The sequence below is a fragment of the Sciurus vulgaris genome (assembly GCF_902686455.1).
Source record: "Sciurus vulgaris genome assembly, chromosome: 11".
NCBI classification, from domain to species: domain Eukaryota; kingdom Metazoa; phylum Chordata; class Mammalia; order Rodentia; family Sciuridae; genus Sciurus; species Sciurus vulgaris.
This window is the reverse complement of record NC_136472.1, coordinates 96,252,719-96,272,244: the sequence shown is the minus strand read 5'-3', so window position 1 is coordinate 96,272,244 and position 19,526 is coordinate 96,252,719. Positions and strand designations below refer to the sequence as shown.

At 33.4% G+C, this 19,526-nt stretch overlaps 1 protein-coding gene across 1 annotated transcript in view; it reads right to left on the bottom strand.

Moving 5' to 3' along the window:
• The window catches only part of CNTN5 (contactin 5), a 1,212,510-nt gene that overhangs the window by 341,068 nt on the left and 851,916 nt on the right, over positions 1-19,526 (bottom strand). The gene's annotated exons all lie outside the window — the stretch shown is intronic.

Sequence of the window (19,526 nt, the reverse complement as noted above, 5' to 3'; positions counted from 1 at the left end):
CATGGTAGAAGATGTGGCAGAAATGCTGATGAACTGATTATGAAATGTGGTAAAAAGGAATAATGAGAATTACGTTTTCTTATTCATAAAATGGGAATATTATTATATACTTCATAAACTTTAAAACAAAATAGTGCATCTAAGAACTTTAAATGTAATATATATTTGTAAATATAAAAATTACATCTTCATGATGACTCAACTCTCTAAAATTGTCTGACTAGAGGTTTCTTCTGTTTGCATCATTTAACTACAAAGGGGACAGTGCAGAGAATCTAAAACAACACTACAAGAAGAATGGAAAAAAAAAAAGAACAGAAAATTAAACATTATTTGATGTTTTCCACAAAAAATTTCAACAAATTGAATGTTTATTTTAGGCAATATTTAGCCACCAAATTTTATTTTCAAGGCACATATAGGCGTTCTAGCAGAAACCTGAGAATTTTGAAATATTTTAATACAATAGTTTACACCAAAAACTTTCAAGCATTTAACAAATGCTTATTAAGCAGACTATTTTATAGTTATAAGTATGTAGTTGGTAGTCTTTACTCCACTTGATGTTAAGAAATTATTACAAATACCCACATGCCTTTTTCAAAGGAGGTCCACAGAGTATATCTAAAATACTTCCGTGTGCACTCACCCTGCTCAACAAAAGTAACTTCAAGGACTTCTGATTTAATGGTATGAAAGCTTCTAATTGTTATAATGAAAGTTTCATTTCTCATTGACATTTCTCACAGACATTTAATATTTTTCCATTTGTTTTCAATTAGAATTTACTGGAATTTTCTGTATTTTTGGTTTATACTACTGAAAATTTAGGGGAAAAGAAAGCAGTGAGCTGTTAAAAGCTATCATTCACTGAAATATTATTTATGTTACACTGCATATTTGTCTGCTTTTCATCTCTGTGAACAAAATACATAACAAGACCAGTTTAGATGAGGAAAAATTATTTTTGGTTCATGGTTTGAGAGGTCTCAGTCCATGGTTGACCGACTTCGTTACTCTGGGCCCGAGGCAAGGCTGAACATCATGGAGCAAGGTCAAGCAGAGGAAAGCTGCTCAACTCATGGAAACCAGGAAGCAGAGAGAAAGAGGAGCAAAGGACAAAATATCATCCTCAAAGGCACTCTCAGGGACCTACTTCCTCCAGTCGTGCCCCACCTGACTATAGTTACTAACCAGTACAATAGTCATTTCAAATTATTAATCTATCAAATGGATTAGATGATTTACTATGTAATAGCCTTCATAACATAATAATTTCACCTCCAAATATTTATATATTGCTTAATATGAGCTTTTGAGGGATACCTTGTATCCACAGCATAACATACTGATAACATTTATTGAATCAGTGTCACATAAAATATTTTTAGAATGGGACAAAAGAATACAAAATTAATATTTTCTCAAATTTTACAGAGTATTTGGAGCTCAAAAATGCTTATGCAGGCCCATGAATAAGTTTTTGGTTTCTTGTAAAAAAAAATTTCATAATTCCAAGGATAGAAAGAAAAATGGTACACAATAAAAAGCCAACAATCTGTACCAAAAATAAAAATGTTTGACTTAACTAAATGTCTTTAGAAATCCTTCACTATATCCACCTACAAGGTTTTCTATTATCTATTAGGATTTTTTAAATATCTTCTTTAAAACAAGCTGTACCCCATTTGTTTACAATGAATCAAAATAAATAAATTATTTTTAAAAATCTTCTTTAAACTTTATATCTACAACAGGTAAGCATATAATTATATTTTGGTATAATGTCATAGTCTAGAGATTACACAATGATTCAGTGACCTAATAAAACATAGTTGTCTCTAGGGCTATAGTCTTGAACTTTATATACCAATTTGCTTTTTACCAAGTGTCCTTGACCCTTAAAAATAATCTAATATGTGCTTATTTATTAAATAATAAAAATTCAGTATTATTATTATTCATTTCAGAAGATATTGAGACTACTTGGTCAATTGTGATTTTTTACATTTTTGAAGGTTTTTGTAAACAGTGTATTTAGCTGAAGGAATCTGAAGTGTTGTAGATGTTTTGGTATGATTCTTGTGTTTATTTTAGCAGACTATAAGTACTTTTGAAATATCTTGCACATCCTAGATTGTAAAAAGCTTCCACAATAATGGCCTTGCATCTGCTCATACACAAGGATACACTCACTTTAAATTCACTGGTGTATTTTTGATACTATGTGGTATTACACATTTGGCCTACAAACCCATGTGCTGTGGAGTCTTTAGGCCTCTGTGGGAGAGAGATCTGTTTTTCATCTTGAGCCAGTGAGGGTCATTCTAGTTCACTAGAAGTATAGCACATTCAGGACCTGACTTGATGCAGACATTGCTCTTTCAACTTCCACAAGTAAAGAGACCCAATGACTTGTCATTTGTCCTGGCAGGATCTTTCACCTTCAAGCTTCTAGGCTTCATGGGCAATATCTATGGCTTGCTCCAGGATGTCCTCAGAATTAACAAAATAAAGTTATAAGCTGATAAATTTAGCCTAAGTTTGTTTCTATACTTTGGTGTTAAATTTTGGCCCAAAGCTGACTCCATATGTAATAAACTGCATCCTACCTTAGTATGTAAACAAATTTCAAACTTACTTAAGGGTATATTCTTGTATCAGATGGCTAATTTTCAGCCAATCACAGGAGTCAAGTTTTAGCAGTTCACAGGATACACACTAATCTCACCATGTACATATTAGGAAAATGCTGACTGGTACCAATACATTTTTTTTTTGGTATCTCACTGTCACTTCCTTTTCTGTCGAAATAAATACAGTCTATAAATGCAGTGGGGTGGGATATTCTGAAACAATTTCACTTATGAATGCTGCCTGGTTTTAAAATCTTCTACTTGCTCAAATAAACTTTGTTATATTTAACTCATCTCACAGGTGGAGTAAGATGGTAGCTGAGTCATATCCTCCAGTGAACATCTCCCCATAGGCACAACAAATTGAAGAGTTATTCAAGCACCAAAGCACCTTAGCAAGAGCTAAGGGAACAAGATGAATGATCATAGTGCCTGCTTTTACTATAACAAAATGAAAAGATACACAACAGAAGGCAGGGAGGATTTGCCCATATCACCTCTCTCCATATCCAAGCTACACAGCAGTGTGTAGAAAGATGCCTCCTGCTTGAAGAAGGGAGAGGGAATCAAATCCAGGTCTGAGACTTGAAACAAAGCCAATTTCAGGCCCTCTGCAGTGAATCCCACTGCCAGGCAGAGTCTTATAACAACTACCACCAGGATAATACCCACAGACCGAACTGCTAGAATTGTGTTAGGTGGCAGATAGACGGCTTCCAATACCATTCTCTAATCTTGGATAGTAGATCAAGGATCAAGACTCTACCACTGGAAAGCAGGGCACTAAGTTAAAATAGAACTTTTTCTTGGTGCTCAGTACTAGGTCCATGGGGATGAGACCCTTCACCAAGTAAAAACTGAAGGCATCATACGCAAGGCAGAGCTAAAAGACAGAGCAGACAGATATGCCCTTGTATCAGGAAAAGTCTGGGACTGACTTAAGTTTTGTCCTGCATCATTTGTAGCCTTGGAATGAGCATGAGGCACATTTCCTTCCCCTCACCCTATTACACTGTGCAGATCCCGGAAACTGGGAGACTCGGGTGTAACACAGCTTACCATCAACTCTGATGGATCAGAATTCTCTGTACTCTCTGTTCCCCAATCTCGGGCAGCACACTTAAAGGCCAGTACTTGAAGATGGAACTCTAGAACTGTCCTGGCACTGGAAGGAAACTTTACCTAGTAGGACAGACTCATGTTTAGGCCTGTCACCACAAGTTATGATGGGCCTTGGTGCACCCATGGGACCTTGAAGTTTCTAGCAGCTGTGAAATTAACACACAAACCAGCTTAGCATCAGTCTACCTAAGTAACTACCTTTACTAACACTACCCCAATCTTGGGAAGCATAGCATGGAGAGGAAACTATTTGCTGGAGTATGTGAGTTGTCAGCAGAGTACTTTACTTGAAAACTTAGTGATGGGCAAGTAAAATATAAAACTGGGCAGGTCTTAATGATCCTGTGCCCAAGTCTGCCTGCAGATGAACCTCTGAAACAGCCCCAGTGCCAAAGAAAGACAAATAGCCCCAGCTTATTAGACTGGTATTCTGACCAGCATCACTTGTGACTGGTTATAGAAGTTTGGGACCACAAATTTACCAAAACAATAGGCAGTCAATAGCAGTGTTTTGCTGGTCTTTGCAGTCTGTGAGCTTGACAGCATTGGTGACCATAGGTAGGTCATAGGATCCTGGAGCTGGTTGATCCATGGTGATTCTATGTAGAGTCTCAGAGAATCCCACAATGCCTGACTACAGGATGGTGTCTGGAAGAGGTTTTCTGAGCTATGCCATTTTCAGGGAAAGACTTATGGGTATGGACTACTCTCCCTAGGCACTCCCCTGGTTCATGCTGAACAACATTTAAACTATTGATTTGGGTCAATCGGGTTTGGGTCAATCTGGATCTCAATCTGCTAGTGCTGAAACAGCGGATACATACCAATAGTAGACACCTGGCAATCTGGACCATCACCATCCAGTTCAGAAAGTGTGGAAGTGATTATAGTCTAAGAGAAAATGACCATCCTTGCTAGAGTTTAAATCTGAATGTCCTCTGTCATTTGGCTACCTTTCCCAATAGCACTACCAACGACTATTGGGAATAGGTAGAAACTTGAGAAGGTGGGGCTCTAGTTAGAGGATATAGGCCACTGGTCAAATTTCCTTCATGGGTATGTCTTGTCCCAGCCCCTTTCTTTCTTGCCACTCTGCTCTTTTTCATTTCAACTCTGTCTCTGCTTCTGGCTGCTATGAAGTAAATAGCTTTGCTCTGGCATATCCTCCTAGCCATGATGTTTTGCCTCATCACCTGCCTAGAAACAATAAGACCAGCTAACAATAGACTAAGACCTCTGAAACCATGAGTCAAAATAGATTTTTCCCCTTTAAATTAGTTTTCTCAGGCATTTTGTCACAGAAATGGAAAGCTGACTAATGCAAGCGTGCTTACAGTTTTGATAAATCCAAATAAGGAAGATTGGGATAAAAACCTAACTCTTCAATTCCCAGAAATTGTCATACATCAAGAAACTTCAAGAACTCTCAAGAAACTATGACCTCATCTAAGAGTCAAAATAAGGTGCCAGAAACTAACTAGATAGTAATCAGTATGGGATAATTCTCAGAGAGTTTGAAGCAACTGTTTAAGGAAATTCAATGAGTCCAAGAATAAACGGACAGAACACTTCAATATTTTAATAGGCTAACTTAAAAAAGATATCAAACTAATTTAAAAAAATAAGTATTTGAGTGGAGAAATACATTCAGTGAAATTAAAAACACCAAATAAAAGGCATCAATAGTAGGAAAGATCAAACAGAAGAAAGAATTAGTGAGTGTAAAGTGGAATATTTTAAATTTCAGAGTCAGAGGAGAAAAGAAAAATGAATGAAGAAAGCTTATGGGAAATTTGAGACAGTATTATATGAACAAATATTTGAGGTCTTAGGGTCCAAGAATAACTTGAGATTCCAGCGAGGAAGAAAGTTTATTCAAAGAAATAATTGCAGAAAACTTCCTAAACTTAATGATATGTACAAATGTGCAGGTTTAGAAAGTAAAATGTCAACAGTCAAGATTTGACTCAATCAACCCTACCCAAGACACAACCAAACTCTTAAAGGTGAAAGACACAGATTTGCAAGAGAAAAGAAACAAAGGATACATAAGGGTGTCCTAATTTCTCTGACAACAGACTTCCCAGCAGAATTCTTACAGGCTAGGAGAGAAAGATGTGGCATTAAAACAGTAGTAAATGGGGAAAAAAAAAAAAAAAAAAAACCCAAACAAACAAACAAAAAACACATACCAATGGAAAATACAGTGCCCAAGAAATGAAGGAGAAATAAAGATCTGACTAGACAAATGAAATATGGGAGAAGGTGTCTTTACCAGACTTGTCCTACAAGAAAAGCTAAAGGATCTCTTCAAACTGTAATAGATGTTAAGGATCAAAAAGAAAACATGGGAAGGTGAAAAACTCACTAGTAAGAGTAAACACACAGGCAAATTCAGCGTGCTCTATTGTTGTCAACATGGTGTATAAACTGTTCATAGCTTTATTATAAACACTGAAAAACAATTAAAAATAACAATCTTAATTTTATAAGATTCAGACAATATATAAAGATTACAAATGGGATAATAAAATTTGAAATATGGAATGTCATGCCAGTATAAACTTTTCTTATTAGTACACTATCTCTCTCTTTATCTTTATAGTTATGTGAGGATTCTATCACTCCAAAATAGTTTGTCATAATCAAAAGATGTGTTTTGGCAAGTCTCATGATGACCACAAAGCAAATAGCTGTAACAAACAAACCAAAAATAATAAAGAATGAATCAAAATGTGGTACTGGTATAAATCACTTACCCAGAGAGAGAGAGAGAGAGAGAGAGAGAGAGAGAGAGAGAGAGAGAGAGAGAAAGAACTACTAAAACCCCAAAACAAGTTATAAAATGATGGCAGGAAGGTGCTATATATTGATAATTATCTTAAATGTAAATGGATTAAACTCTCCAATTAAAATATATAGAGTGATGATATAAAAAACAAGATGAAACTCTATGATGCTTACAACAAATACCTCACCTCTAAGGACACATATCCACTGAAAGTGAAAAGAAGAAATAAGGTAGTCCATGTGAATGGAGTTCAAAAGGAAGCAGAAGTACTATATTTACATTAAAAAAGGAAGGTCATAATGTATTGATCAAGGGATCCATTCAACAAGAGACATAGCAATTCTAAATATATATGTACTCATTACTGAGCACCCAAATATGCAAAGAAAATATTAATAGATTAAGGGGAGAGAGAGACTCCAATACAATAATATCTGGGGACTTTAAACATGCTACTTTCAGTAGTAGACAGATTATCCATACAGAAAAATTGATAAATAAACATCAAAATTAAATTGCACCTTAGATACCATGGACCTAAAGATATCTAAGTAACATTGCCTCCAACAGCTGCTGAAGACATTTTTCTCATCAGCATATGGAACATTCTCCAAGGTAGATCAGGACAGGCCACAAGTCTTAATGATTTTTTTATAAATCATATAAAGTATCTTTTTTTTAGACCATGATGTAATAAATAAGAAATCATTAAAAAGAAAAAAATGAAACTATAAAAATATATGGAAATTAATAAAACAATGTTTGAGAAATCAATGGATAAAGGAAGAAATCAAGAAGAAAATTTAAAACTTCTTGAAATAAATGGAAATGGAGATTAAATCATACCTCAAACTACAGAATATACCAAAAGCAGTTCTAAGAGCAAAGTTTACAGCAATTAATGCCTTCATTAAAAAAGTAAAAATATCTCAAACTCCATGTTACTGTACCTCAAGGAACTGAAAAAACATGAAGAAACAAAACTTAAAATTAGAAGGAAATAAATACTAAAGATTGAAATAGAAATTAAGATAGACTAAAAATACAAATAAAATATGAAGAAAGAGGTGTTTTTCTAAAACATAAAGTGGACAAACTCATAGCTAGGTTAAGAAAAGAAGAGAGAATACTGAAAATCAGAGACAAAAAGGGAGATGTTAGTTATAATTGACACCAGAAAAATACAAAATATCATTATAAATTATTAAGAACAACTATATGCCAACAAATGTAATAGCCTAGCCAAAAACATGCATTAGAGAAAAGATAGCCTCTTCAACAAATGGTGCTGGGAAAACTGGAAATTCAAATATAGTTCTATAAAATTTAGACTCTATCTCTCATCTTGCACAAAACTCAACTTAAAGTGGTCAAAGACCTAGATATTAGACCAGAAACCCTGCACCTACTAGAAGAAAATATAGGCCCAACACTCCAACATGATGGCACAGGAACTGACTTCCTTAATAAGATTCCCAAAGCACAAGAAGTAAAATTTAAAAAAATCAATAAATGGGAGGCATCAAATTAAATAACCTCTTAAAAGTAAAGGAAACCAGAGCATGGAGAGAGAGTCTAGAGAATGGCAGAAAATCTTTGCCACTCACACCTCAGATAGGCATTAATTTCCAGGATACACAAAGAATTCAAAAAGCTTAATACCAAATAAATAAATAAATAAATAACTCAATCAACAAATGAGCAAACTGAACAGACACTTCTCAAAAGAAGAAATACAATAGAACAGAAAATACAAAAAAAAAGTTCAACCTCTTTAGTAATTAGAGAAATGCAAATTAAAGCTACATTGAAATTTCATCTCACTTCAACAAAAATGGCAATTATCAAGAATAGAACAATAAGTGCTGGCAAGGGTGTGTGGAAAAGGGTACATTCATACATTGTTGGTGGGACTGCAAATTAGTGTAACCACTATGGAAAGCAGTATGTAGTTTCCTCAAAAAACTAGGAATAGAACCACCATTTGACCCATTTATCCCACTCCTTGAAATATATCCAAAGGAGTTAAAATTAGCAGTCACATCAATGTTTAGAACATCATAATTCACAATAGTTAAGCTATGGAACTAACCTAGATGCCCTTCAACCGATGAATAGATAAAACAAATGTGGTATATATATATATACAATGGAATATTACTCAGCTGTAAAGGAGAATGACTTTATAACGTGTGCGGGTAAATGAATGGAACTGGAGACTATCATGCCAAATGAAATAAGCCAATCCCAAAAAAACAAAAATCAAATGTTCTTTCTGATATATGGATGCTAACAAACAGCAAGACTGGTGTATAGAAGTTCAGTAGATTACACAAAAAGGGCATGAAGGGAAAGGAGGAGGAATGGGATTAGGAAAGGCAGTGGAATGAATCTGGTATAACTTTCCTATGTATGTATATCAACACACCACAGTGAATCTCATCTTCGTATACATCCTCAAGAACTGGTATCCTAATTAGAATAAGATCTATTCCATGCTTGTATAAATATATCAAAATAGATCTACTGTCATGTATAACTGAAAATAACACATAAAATTTACAAAAAAGCAATTGACTTTTTATATATTGAGCTTGTATTTTGCAACATTGTTTTAATTACTTATTAGTTATAGAAATCTTTTTGTCAATGATCTTAGGTTTTCTACTAGATGAATGTACTATCTGAAAATAAAGACATTTTTATTTCCTCTTAAAAACTGATAGCCTATAAGATATGGACAAATTTTTCAGACACATACACCTTACCAATATTTAATCATGAAGAAATAGAAAATCTGAGCCCCATAATAACAAGGTACAAAATTAAATCCATAAAAAAATTCTTCTACCAAAGAAAAACCCAGGATTAGACGGCTTCACTGCTGAGTTCTCCCAAACATCTAAACAAACTAATATCATCCCTTTTTTATTCCAAAAAAATAGAAGATAAAGGAATGTTTTTGAACACATTATATAAGGTCAGCATTAACTTGATACCAACACCAAACAAAGATACAGTTAAACAAACAAAAATTACAATTAAACCAACAAACACTACTGGTTAATATTGATAAAAAATCCTCAACAGAATACTGGTAAACCATTTCCAAAAAAAATTAAAAAGATTATTCATCACAATCAAGTTGTATTCATCCCATGGATATAAGGATTGTTCAACATATGCAAATCAACAATCATGATACACCACATAAACAGAATGAAGGACAAATAGCATCTGATCATCTCATTAGATGCAGAAAAGGCATTTCATGAAATTCATCTTCCCTTCATATAAAAACACTTAATAAATTATGCATAGAAGAAAAATTCCTCAACATGACAAAGACCATATGTAATAAACCAAGAAATAACATTGTGTTGAATGTGGAGAAGCTGACAGATTTCTCTTTAAGATCTGGAATAAGACAAGGATGTCCCTTTTTTACCAATTATATGCAACATGCTCCTAGAAATCTAGCCAGAGCAATCATAGTAGTGAAAAAATAAAGGGCAACTAATTATGAAAAGAAGTCAAATTGTTACTGTTTGCAGATGATATGATTTTACATTTAGAGAATCATCAAATTTATACCAAAAACCTATTAGAAAAAATGAATTCAATAAACTCATATTTCCTGAAGAAATGCTCTCAGCATGCTGAGGAGACATTTGCATTCCCATGTGCACTGCTGCACTATTCACAATAGCCAAGAAATGGAAATAATTTAAGTGTCCATGCAGTGATGAATAGATCAAAAAAATGTGGTACCCAAACACAATGAGATACATTTTCAGCCATTAAAAAAAAATGAAATCCTTTCATTTTTGACAATATGTATGGAGATCATTATGAACTGGAGAACATGAAGTGAAATAAGTCAGTCACAGAAAGACAAGTACCACATGATCTCACTCATATGTAGAATCTAAAAAAGTTGATCCTGTAGAATTTTAGAGTAGAATTGTGGGTTCAGAAGCTGGGTGCGTAGGAAGAATGGGGAAAGTTGGTACTGTTACCGTTAGACTGAAGTAAAAATTTCTTGTATGGTGTCGGCGGGAAACAATAATCTACTATATAGTTCAAAAAGCTAGATGGAAGGATTTTGAAAGTTTTACCACAAAGAATTAGCAAGTATTTAAGGCGATGGATATTTTTAACCTGACTTAAACATTATACAATATATGAATGTATTGAAACATCACATGGTATCCCATTAATAATTGTGATTTTACATTTTATATATCAGTTAAAACTTTAATTTATATATTTTAACAAAATCGTGTCCTGGGTTTTAGTTTCTATTTGTTTTAAATATCTGGGGATTTCCTTTTTTTCTAATGAGTTCAGGTATACATTGAAATTGTTTTATTTGACTCATCATTTCTAAATTTGGGAAATAGAAAATTTCCAGGTAGTCTCTTTTGTCCTAATTGAAAGTTCAGGTTTTATGGTTTTATGCATTGCAAACTTTCAACACAAATGCTACAATTTATTCAGTGCCACAAAACAGATGATATTTTCTTTGCTCCCCTGTCAAATAAGATGATTACTTAAATGATATATTTCCACATCCACAGGGCATAAAAACAGGAGTTCCTACATGGTCAATGATGCTCATTTCTCAGAAGAGTAGCACTGCTAACAAAAATGTGTGGAAAAGGGTAATGAAACTGCATAGTGGACTCTCTGAAGTCCTTGAAAACAATTTCAATGAGTAATCACATGCGATTCATTTCCACATTCTTTAATATAACTGCAATTTGAGAAATAACTGTTGTTCTTTTTAATAGTGTGTGTACACATCAGAAGCTTTGGGTCAAAGGATTTGAAGGGAACACACTGGATATAGCATCTGAGTAGTTCAATGACCCAATTAATACAAATCTCCCAGGGAACCTAGTTTCTTTTTCCCTGTTAGCTACAAAAAGGAAAACAAAAATCAAAAGTTTCCTTATTTTTATGATATGTTCAGTTTTATGCTTTCTGTAAAAATTTTCAGTTAATAAATCATATTTACCAAAATCCCTGATCTGACCCTTTTCTGGTTATTTCTATAATGTGAGATTTATAGTTGTCCATTAAGTAATTATAGCTTGTTTTTTATTACAATGTATAAATTTTATTGTTGTTTAAGTTTTTCATTTATAGTTTGATATATTTTTGGATCATATTTTATTAAAGATGTGTAATAGAATTTTGATATAAACATTTCAGTATTTACTGTTGGTTTATAATCATGTTTACTTTTAAAATTCCATGGTCCATTATGACTCCTGCCCCCACTTCTGTGATGACTAATAGGTGAAGATGCTTGAATAAGAGAACTTAGTAAATTGCTGAAAAAAATAATGGAATTTAAAAAATGTACATTACAGATGGTCATGATAGTGCATATCTGTAATTTCATAGACTTCAGAGGCTGAGGCCAAAGGACTACAAGTTCAAGGTCAACCTCAACACCTGACAAAAGCACTATGCAATTTAGTGAGGCCATGAATCAAAATAAAAAAATAAAACAAAGGGCTGGGGATGTGACTCAGTGGTAAAGTGTCCCTGGGTTAAACCCCCAGTACCAATAAACAAATAAATAAAATAACAAAATAAAAATCAACAGTACAATACTACTACTTTCTCTTTGAAAGTTTGTAGCTGATGCTATCATTTTGGGCTTTTGAGTTGATGGCATTCTAAAGGAAACTAGAAAATTGCCCAATTATTATCTGTTTCTATTTAGTATGGGAGGACATACACTGAAATTCATGGAAAATATCTTTTTATATTGTTGTATATCTTCATTGTAATAGAAAATATCATTGTCATGTCAATTACTCTTGGAAGAGCTGAGACTAAATCTATCTTTTTCACCACTATATCCTTACAATCCAAGTGGAGGCCTCTTGTATATAATAAACGTTTGTTGCTTAAATGAATACTTAGGATAAAACACATGTATATATGTATGCATATAAATCTCTCTAAATTTAAGGTACAAGTGTGGATTTGTTTTCACATTTTAAACTTCACTGAATATTTGCTAAGATCTAAATGGAATTATTTTGTCATTCCAAATATGAGTCAAAGAAGATGCTTGAAGTTGGGCTAAATTCATACACTGAGAAATAATTAAGGCAGTTTTAAGAAGATAGAATATACTCTCAATGATCAAAAGACAGAGTACCATTTTTCCAATGGCATTATGAAATATTTTCATGATTTAATTCTGTTATGTTAAATGGATTTTGAAAGGTCAAAGGGATTAGATCTTAAAGTAGTCCAATGACAGTTTCAGGTTAATAGAATCATATATGGTTACTTATTTTGCTTCTGCTTGAACATGCCTATTGACACTTTTTTGAGGAAGCTTATTTGACAATTCAAATTATTGAATGGATCTTATAGCCACCATATTTGGCCAGCTAAGGAATCAATAAGTAGTGGTAAATTATTATAAGCAAATAACTCTTCAGCATGTTGTGGGAATATAAGATGGAACTGAGAACATATTAACTTGAGAGTTTACTCTGTTATACAGTACACACATTTGATATAATTCTTTTTCTCCTCTCCCACACATACTAGAAGGTGGCATCAGGACTGAACAGTATCAGAGGAAAAATCCAAAATTGTCTGACTCACTCTAAGGCTATATTTTAGTTTCATGTCTTAGTGCTTTGGATTTTATATTTTAATTTTCTTGAACCTTAGTTTCACTATCCATAAAATGGAATAGTAATGTTGCATCATAATGTTGAAGATTTCATGAGCCACATAAATCAGAGTGCTAGACATGAAGGAGCAGCTCAGTAAAGGTAGCTCTTAGCTCAGGATATATGACCTGGTATAATACAGAATTTGGTACAGTGCAAAGGCATCTTACTTCTTATACAGTTGTATTTAATTTCTACAAATGTCAAAATGCATCCATAAAACATAGCCAGAAGCAAGCATCCTGAGAGTAACAATAGAGTAAAGTTGTCTGATTCTTAATACCAAAAGAATCAAGGCATTTTAAAAAATGATCTGAAGAATGCTAGAGAGAAATTTGTCATCTGTTTAAAAATGAACATACCTTAATACAAAGCAGTCTGTATTATTACATTAAATTCCCATTATCTAGGCTGAACCAAACAAAGTACTAACTCTCTTTTTTTAAGAGTTTTTGAGACATGCATTTTTATTATATTGTTACCTAAAGTCAAAAGAAGCAGAGTTTTGCTTCAAAATTATGTCACCAAGACAAAATAAAATTCCATGTGCATATAATTAAAAGCACCTTTAGCAAAACAGAAATAAAGATTATTTATAAAGAAACAGTAGTAAACTGACATTCTCCCATGATCTACAACTTAAACAGTTCTAAGTTAGTGAATTCCAAATTCTGAAGTTCAAATGATCATACAAACTGGGTGACAGTAGCTATTCTTATTTTCTCTGTGGAAAACTTTACACTATTTAGGACATTTTTATCCCAAGAGTCTTGTGTCTAAATATAAAGGTCATTGCTAACTTTCTACAAAATATAGCCTAAATTATTGCTTTACTAAGGGGTTTAAAATTATTTGTATTGAACTCCAAACTATCAGTTCTGGGTCACATTTACCCAACAGTGTGAAATAATAGCACGAGTTCAATTTAGATTTTGAACTTTTGCATTAAAAAGCATCTGCTCAAAATTTCCCTTAATTCATTGGTGAGATCCACAGATCCTAGCCCTTAAGCAACAGACTCTGTCTTCTAGAATCTTTTTAAGGATTAAGACCTTGCTTTTCAAAACTGTGAACTTCAAAGAAAAATAAAAGCAAGGAATTTCTAGAAGACTGTGAAGTTCATTCATTCATTATACATGAACATGGTAATCTACAAGTTTATCCTTATTAAATCAGAACATTAGATGGCACAGTAATAATAATAGTGAACACTTATCTTAGTCAGATTCCTTGACTATAGGAAGGAATTCTTTTGAATGGGACTTATTGAGGGGGTGTTCCCAGAGGAAAGAATTAAGGATGCAAGATGGCACCAGGACAGGGCTGGGGATATAGCTCAGTTGGTAGAGTCTTGCCTTGCGTGCACAAAGCCCTGGGTTCAATCTCCAGCACCACCAAAAACAAACAAACAAACAAACAAAAAACTCTCCAGGAATGTTCAAAAGACAAAAAGAAAATAAGAACATAATAAGATGGCACAAGGACAAAAAAAAAAAAAAAAAAAAAAAAAAAAAAAAAAAAAAAAAGGCAAGGATGTGGTATCTGCTAGAAAATAGCTCCAGAATTATCCCACTTGGGGATTTTAAACACACATTCTGTTGCAGAATTAATGACTGAGGCAATGGGAGGCAAGGAGTCAATCAGTTAGTTACTGGTTCCTAGATGGGGAAGTTGGAGTGCAAAAAAGTCAGGGAACACAATTTTCTAGATGAGGAAAATTTTCTGGTGCAAGGGCAGCCCCTAACACTAGTAGCAGCTACTGGATGGGGGCATTAACCAAGTGAAGGACATCGCAGTGGGACATCAATAGGATACAGAGAACTTACAGCTCACTTACTGTGTGCCAGGCAGAGTGCTCTACGTATATCTATTAACTCTGTCCTTACAGGAATAGGTAATCCTGTTTTAAAGAGAAAGAAACTAAGATATGGAGAAGATCAATAACTTGGCCAAGAATTTTACTAAGTCTACATATTTCTTTGAAAAAAGAAGAAAAATCTCCACTGATTTAAGAATGGTTTCAAATACTTATTAAGTTGAATTATGTAGATATGGGGTCTAATTTTGCAAATTAAAAGTTTAGTGCTTAAAATAGTGACAAATCAGACAATGTCTAAATCCTACTCACCAGAACAAAAGCAGGTTGCCAACTATCCTATTAACTATTAAGTCACATCTAATTAAACCATGGCGGCAGAATCATACTATGTGAAAAAGTCAGGAGATGCCCTGCTGATAGAGACCACATGTAAAATACCAGCACAGTGTGCCTGAAGTGAAGATGCTCACAGAAGTAAAAGCAATATTGTTGAACAGTTACAAACATGGATACTTGTTCCCAACATCTCTTATATTAGGATTTAAAGAATTTTCCCGATTTAATCACAAAAAGTTCCACAGGCACTATCATTTAAGTTAGCCAGTATTTTCTGCAATCAACAGGAATCCACAAGATGGCAGTGCTTGATGACTAGGAAGGATTAATTCTGGACAGTATTCAAAAGGAAGATCATGGTTGGCATGATAAAGCTTTCTCAGTTTCCTGATTTTATTTAATAAAACATTATCTTTTATCTAAAGGTATAACTTGTTACTAATATATAACTGGAATAAATTTTAAATTTCCCTTTGTTTTAAAGCAAAAGGAAATCTATGCACAACATTTTTTAAATTGATAGTGAATTTTTAAAAAGATATGTCTACTCCTTTTTATTTCATGCTATGCAAATTTTGTGCATTGAAAATTTGTTGTGTGAATTTGAATATTTTTATAACAAAAATATTAACAGAAATAAATATGAGCTTTACAATTTACCCCACCCTTTGAGGTAGGCAAGTACCAAAACCCACCAGAAGTCTGTTGCCTAAATTTTATATGTAAAATGGGAGTTTCTACTTTGGTTGCTTTTGTTTTATATTTATCATATGGATACAGCTGAGAATCTTTAGGTAAAATAAATTGTTAAAATGAAATTAGCTGTCAGCTTCTTATACTCAATGTAATTTTTCATAAATGTGTTTGTGCTTTTACAATTTAAGTAATGCTCATTAATCCTTCATGCAAATCTTTAATGGTTTTACTAAAAGTAATTTATTTGTCACATTTCCATGTGCCATATAGGAATAGTGAATACTGTTTATTTGTCAGGAGACTTTGAAATGGTTTATTTTCTACTCTAAGAGTTTGTTCCCATGGCATAACTGCTTCAGAAAAATATTCTAATGATATGACACATATTTATCTTTGTTGATATATAATCACTGTAATGAATCTTCACATTACTATTAATTCAAATTCACCCAGCATGAAACTTTTGGGTAAACTTTTTTTTAGTTCAGTTCTTAGAAATTAGAAAAGATGGTATGAGTCAATGGTTATAATATAAGTTGCATAAGAACTATGAAGAATTTCTTTTCTTTTTTATAAGCAGTTTCTCTATAAAAATCAGATGGTTTTTAATTTTTATAATTATATTTGTATCTTGTTTCCACATAATTTCAACTTATGATCCACAGGTTTTTATCAACTAGACATTATGTTAATGTTTGGTACTGAACAATAGAGAATTTTAGAGCAATTACAGAACATGTAAAAGGGAAATGTGCCTTAAAATGCATATAATTAAAGGAATTGAGTGATCATTGTTTGAACATGATATTTACTTTAATCAGAAATGTGAGGCATGCGTGTACTATGGAGATAAAATGTCTAAATGGAATAAAACATGGTTTCTTCTGCCTGACTCAATTATTTTTCCATTTCCCCCCTTTTTCTTTGTTTATTTCACCAGAAGTTTTCCAGACTTCAGTTTCCTAAATTGGCTTTCCCTCAGTCAGTTCCAATACTGTTTTAATCTTTAACACTTTTTCTAATTCCAGGATACAATAGGAATTTTCTTCTCAAAATTTAACATGGGAAGATTCTTTGTTGAACATTGATTGCTCAGACCAGTTTTGAGGATTCTCCACAAGTGTGGGTTCTATGATGTTTCCCTCCCTAAGCCTGTCTCCCTGGTTGGTTGGTTAATTAATAATTATAGTGGTTGACTCAGTGTTATTTTTCAAAATCACAAGACTATGAGAAATTGTAATAGCTGATATAAAACTACTATAATTTCTTGGAATCCAGGAGGGTTAGATACTATGAGAGCTTTAGAAATGGGAAAACTATATGTCTATAGGGCTTTCTGCAAATTTCAAGAATGGAAGCCAATGGTTAAATAATTAAATTTACTGAGAAAGTTACTTAGGAGGTGCTGTTAAAAATGAAAATGAGGAATTCTGATTTGGAGGAATTAGCTGAAGAAATTGACTAAAATGGAATTCAAGGAAGATAGGCTATATAATTTCAGAGAATGAGAAGGAAGATAGATTTATTTTTTAAATGCAAGTATTTACTACTTATTTTTAGTGGATGGAAAAGCTTCAACCAAAACACTGATGTTTGTAACACAAATCATATCACAGTAGGGTGGTATGAAATATGTATGAAGTACTCAGTTTTTTATTCCTGTATAAGATCTGAGCAACACAGAACTCAACCTAATGAGTACATACAAAGAAATACAGCAATATATCACCATCAAAAAACATGGATTTTATACCTTTGTAAAAAACAAGTTTGGATCTTTACACACACACACACACACACACACACACACACACACAGAGTTTTTTGCTGTTTACCCTCTATGCAGAATCAGTTTAGCAATCAACATAAAAAAAAAAAAAAACTCAAATAATCCAAACTTTTAGTTAAAAATAAATTTATGCATGAAAGAGGTATTTTGCTTTGCAGGTGAGTAATATACTATAAGCTATTCTTGTTTCAAATTCTTGTGTAAAAGTATAGATTATGCAGAATTTTAAAATCTGTACATTTTATATATTAAATTATGTTCTGTAATATTCCCATCCTATATCAACTTGGAATTTAAGAATAGTTTTATTATTTATTCATGTTACATGTCTATCTTGGAAACTTGAGTGACGTTTTCATGGAATTAAAAATCTGTAACAGTCTCTCTGCTTTTATGTTGGACCCATCCCTTTCTTTGGCATCATGTATTATTTCTAACTCTTCACATCCATCAATGCTACATCTTCCATATGTATCTCTTATCATGATACTTCAGTAGACTGAAATGCATTTCCAACTTTTTCTATCTAGTTACATGTTATACAGGCTGTTACTGAACACAAACCCGTATATTACCATCTTCTCAAAACAAGTTTCATGAGTTACCATGATTTATAATCAAAGGTCTTTTCTGAAACTCGTTGGACACACCATTAATTTGTGTCCTGTTTTGCTTTGAACAGTGCCAATTTCTCTCAGTACTCCCAGAAGTCTTACTAATATTTCCCATTTCACTCTAGAATATATACTAGTTTGTATAGAAAATAAATTGCACGGGCTCCTTACTCCTCAGTTATCATTCCATAACACATTCCTCTTATATTGGTGCCACATTCTCTATGGTTCTCAGTTCTGAGTGGCTACATCATCGTTTCTGCCAGATCACACATTCATCCACAGCACAGGCTCTGTCACAGGCATACAGCACAGATGTCACATTAATTTAAAAGATAAACTCAATTAACTTATTTTTAGAAACTTTAAGAAAGAGTGCCATGTCACCATGAAAGACAGTTGAGGATATCTTGAGTTGCCCCCAAAACTTCAAATTGCTGTAGTTGCCTAAATAGCTTCTAAGGCACTACAGTGTCCCCGAGTGGTTTAAAGTGCCCTTTCTGAAGATGAATGCAATGTTTTGTTGTTTCGATGTGCTTCTCATACTATTTCTTCATCCCTTGGCAATAAACTAGAGTTTTATAAATCCTACAAGACCTCATGTAAATTTTACCCCTATTTCTTCAACTTGGTCATGTCTTCTGTTCAATCCACCCCAGTCACAATGGCCTTCTTGCTGTTGGTTTTCAACATATACATTACATTTTACCTTAACCTGAGCTATTCCTTCCCCAGATGCTTTCCAATGCTAAGTACATAAATTCTTTTAGGTCTCTGCTCAAATAACTCCCTCTGAAGCCCCTCCCTAATCAGCTCACCTAAACCTGAATTACTATCATCTCTCTCCACCCTTCCCTACATTCTTCTTTCTCTCCCCTGCCCTTTCTCTCACATAGGTAAATGTGTGTGTTTGTGTGTGTGTGTGTGTGTGTGTATGTGTGTGTTTGTGTGTGTAATAACCTTTTATTGGTTGTGGAGAGCTTTCTTAGGACATTCACCTTACCTACTTGCCT